A 4,389-nucleotide genomic window follows, 5' to 3' on the forward strand; every position below is an offset into this window, starting at 1 on the left:
AAAGGATTTTATTTCTCCTTCACTTATGAAGCTTAGTTTGGCTGAATATGAAATTCTGGGTTGAAAATTATTTTCTTTAAGAATGTTGAATATTGGCCCCCACTCTCTTCTGGTTTGTAGGGTTTCTGCAGAGAGATCTTCTGTTAGTCTGATGGGCTTCCCTTTGTGGGTAACCCGACTTTTCTCTCTGGCTTCCCTTAACATTTTTTCCTTCATTTCAACCTTGGTGAATCTGACAATTATGTGTCTTGGAGCTGCTCTTCTCAATGAGTATTTTTGTGGTGTTCTTTGTATTTCCTGAATTTGAATGTTAGCCTGTCTTGCTAGGTTGGGGAAGTTCTCCTGAATAATATCCTGAAGAGCGTTTTCCACTTGGTTCCATTCTCCCCATCGCTTTCAGGTACACCAATCAAATATAGATTTGGTCTTTTCACATAGTCCCATATTTCTTGAAGGTTTTGTTTGTTTCTTTCTACTGTTTTTTTCTCTAATCTTGTCTTCTCATTTCATTACTTTGATCTTGAATCACTGATACTCTTTCTTCCACTTGATCAAATCACCTACTGAAGCTTGTGTATGTGTCACAAAGTTCTCATGCCATGGTTTTCAGCTTCATTGGGTCATTTAATATCTTCTCTACACTGTTTATTCTAGTTAGTCATTCATCTAACTTTTTTCCAAGATTTTTAGCTTCCTTGCAATGGGTTAGAACATGTTCCTTTAGCTCAGAGAAGTTTGTTATTACCGACCTTCTGAAGCCTACTTCTGTCAGCTCATTAAAGTCATTCTCCATCCAGCTTTGTTTTGTTGCTGGTGAGGAGCTGCAATCCTTTGGAGGAGAAGAGGCACTCTGGTTTTTAGAATTTTCAGCTTTTCTGCTCTGGTTTCTCCCCATATTTGTGGTTTTATCTACCTTTGGTCTTTGATGTTGGTGACCTACAGATGAGGTTTTAGTGTGGATGTCCTTTTTGTTGATGTTGATGCTATTCCTTTCTGTTTATTAGTTTTCCTTCTAAGATCCTCAACTGCATGTCTGTTGGAGTTTGCTGGAGGTCCACTCCAGACCCTGTTTGCCTGGGTGTCACCAGCAGAGGCTGCAGAATAGCAAATATTGCTGCCTGATCCTTCCTCTGGAAGCTTCATCCCAGAGGGGCAGCCACCTATATAAGGTGTCTGTTGGGCCCTGCTGGGAGGTGTCTTCCAGTTAGGCTATACAGGAGTCAGGGACCCACTTGAGGAGGCAGTCTGTCCGTTCTCAGAGCTCAAATGCTGTGCTGGCAGAATGACTGCTCTCTTCAGTGCTGTCAGACAGGGATATTTAAGTCTGCAGAAGTTGTCTGCTGCCTTTTGTTCAGCTCTGCCCTGCCCACAGAGGTGGCATCTATAGTGGCAGTAGGCCTTATGGAGCTGTGGTGTTAGAACTTCCTGGCCACTTTGTTTACCTACTCAGGCCTCAGCAATGGCGGACACCCCTCCCACCACCAGGCTGCAGCCTCGCAGGTTGATCTCAGACTGCTATGCTAGCAGTGAGCAAGGCTCCTTGGGCATGGGAACCTCCAAGCCAGGTAAAGGAGAGAATCTCCTGGTCTGCCAGTTGCTAAGACCATGAGAAAAGTGCAGTATTTTCACGGAGTGTCCTGATTTTCCAGGTACAGTCTGTCACAGCATCCCTTGGCTAGGAAAGAGAAATCCCCCAACCCCTTGTTCTTCCCAGGTGAGGCGACATCCTGCCCTGTTTCAGCTCACCCTCTGTGGGCTGCACCCACTGTCCAATCAGTCCCAATGAGATGAACCAGGTACCTCAGTTGGAAATGCAGAAATCGCCCATCTTCTGCGTTGATCACACTGGGAGCTGTAGATCAGAGCTGTTCCTGTTTGGCGAACTCCTATTTTCTCTTTTTGTCCCACAGCTCCTAGAGTAAGGAGGGACTCAGTACTTGGAGAGGGGACTGTCACCTGGGAATTAGTAACCAAATCTCAGATCCTGGAGGATTCAGCACCGTTTGTGGAAGTTGTCAACTCTGCTGACACACAACAAGGTCCTACTACTTTAACACCATTTTCAGAAATTTTGAAGTTCACCTACCATATTGTCCTGTCACTAGGGTTGCCAGATTTAGCAAAAAACAAAACTCCAAACAGGTTGCCCAGTTAAATCTGAGCTTCAGATAAAAAAACAATTTTTAGTATAACATGCGGAATACATTTCTAAGGAAAAAAATTATTTTCTATTCTTGATTCTATATTTTCAGATTTGTGTTCTAAAGAATACTGTGTATGGGATGTTAATAGGTGCTCCATAAAATAATTCTGTGGACAAATCTGTTTGAAACTGGCTAAACAAAGGCACCTTGTTGTGTGTGTGTGTGTGCATGTGCAAGTGTGCATGTGCATGTGTGTGTGTGGGCACACAGAATTAAACTGCAGGACATTTCAGAGCCTTGTCTGTGTCTAATCAATATGCACTGGACTCTTGAGGGAGATACTGATGCAGTGAAGTACAAACTGATTTGACCACGGAGCTGCCAAAGAACCTAGTTTGGGAAATGGTATCCTGGATAGATGCCTTTTCTTTTTATGGAATGTTTTTACAGAAAAATTACTTTGTCACCATTTCCTATAACCTTAGGTTGTTTATATTTGTAATGTTGCCAATGTTTTGAATAAAAGCAAATAATTTGCAAAAATATGAGGGAAGATTTTTCTTTTTCAGATAGCTCCAAGGATGAGAAGGAAATACATTAATTTTCCAAGCTTCCTGTGAATGTTATGTTTCGTATTGCTGTTATACAGATACTTTTTTATTTCTTTTTTTATTTATTTTATTTTGTTTTATACTTTCTTTATTTCTAACCTTAATTCTTAAATTACAACTTTCCTTTTCTATTTTCAGTGGTAATGGTAAGGTAACAATTGAACTCTTAAAAATTTAAACAAAATGTATTTTTTATTTAAAATAGTTTATTTTTCATTATATAAAATATGGAAAAGAATAAAAACAAAATGAAAGAAATAAAAATCACCCAAAATCCTGATATTCAGAGATAACCACTGTTGACATTCTGCATAAATTAGAGCTGCTAAGAGTAGTTTAAATATGTGCTTTATTTGGCTGTATAATATTTACATTTTTTGAATTACAATGCCAGCATTTATTTACAACTGGAATGATTTCTCACAAACGCACACATTTCTAGTGTCTTCTGAATATTGACAGTGGGCATCAAGTAGCCTGCGTTCCAGCATCACAGAGCTCAGAGCTGAATGGGAGCTGCTCTCGCTAGGAAAGAAAACTCCTTGTCCTAGTTTATCTGCCTACACCCTGAGGTTTTTGGATTTGAGACTCCAATTGTAAGCCATTCTGATCTTTTCTTTCTTGGAAAATATTTAATTTTAAAAAGAGAGTATCCTTTCATATTTAGTTGTAAGTTCTTAATATTTTGCGAACATTTCCCTACATCATTAAATGGTCTATGTATTATATTTTCTGCATAATATTCCATTATGTGGGTATGCTATACTTTATATAACCAATCCCTTACTATTGGGCTTTTATGTAATTCCTTTTTAATCTATTAAACACATGATACAGTGGGATAAACATCCTTGTAGCAAGATTGTGCATGTGTATGATTCTTTGTTTATTAATAAAGTTTTGTATTTGAAATTGCTGGTTCACAGAATAGAAATATTTTAAGGACTTTTGAGACTCCTTGCTAGTTATGCTCACCTATACTTTTGTATGTTGAACAAGGAAATAACTTTTTCAGAGCTCTTAATAGGTTAGTGTGTCTTTCTAGGAGCATGTCTGTGGTAAGCAATGTTTCCCACACTTTAAAACAGAACCCTCTTCTCACAAACCCCTAACTACTCCCAAAGCAGTACTGTTCTGTGGAGGAGAGTCTGAGAAATTTCAAGCTGAATTGGTGGTTGTGAGGAAGTGCAAAAGGTGACGAGCATTTAAAACAAGCTGTATTTACGTCACAATTCTGTTTAGCTGACAACTGAGCTTAAGGTTTAACTGCAATATGTTATGAATCCCTACTCAGAGATATCTTCCTGAAAAGGCTGCAAGCCTGTGGCATGGGGACTCTGTTCCTACCATTCTCACTCCCCAGAGCTCCACTTCCCAGCCCCTTCTTTCTTCCTTCTTCCTCACCAGTGCTACCCTCATCGCCCCTGATTATTTTTCTGATTATTTGTGAAGGAAAAAGGGCTGAGATTCCTCCTCTCTGGGCAGGGCATCTCTGAAAAAATGTCAGCAGCCCCAGTCAGGGGCTTATAGATAAAACTCCCATCTCCCTGGGACAGAGCACCTGGAAGAAGGGGTGGCTGTGGGCACAGCTTCAGCAGACTTAAATGTCCCTGCCTGATGGCTCTGAAGAGAGC

At 40.1% G+C, this 4,389-nt stretch overlaps 1 pseudogene; it reads right to left on the reverse strand.

The window, feature by feature from the left end:
* The window catches only part of LOC105554525, a 27,011-nt pseudogene extending 22,837 nt beyond the window's left edge, over positions 1 to 4,174 (reverse strand).
* Between the last annotated feature and the right edge of the window lie 215 nt (positions 4,175 to 4,389).

This window comes from Mandrillus leucophaeus, unplaced genomic scaffold (genome assembly GCF_000951045.1).
Source record: "Mandrillus leucophaeus isolate KB7577 unplaced genomic scaffold, Mleu.le_1.0 Scaffold648, whole genome shotgun sequence".
In the NCBI taxonomy this organism is placed as follows: domain Eukaryota; kingdom Metazoa; phylum Chordata; class Mammalia; order Primates; family Cercopithecidae; genus Mandrillus; species Mandrillus leucophaeus.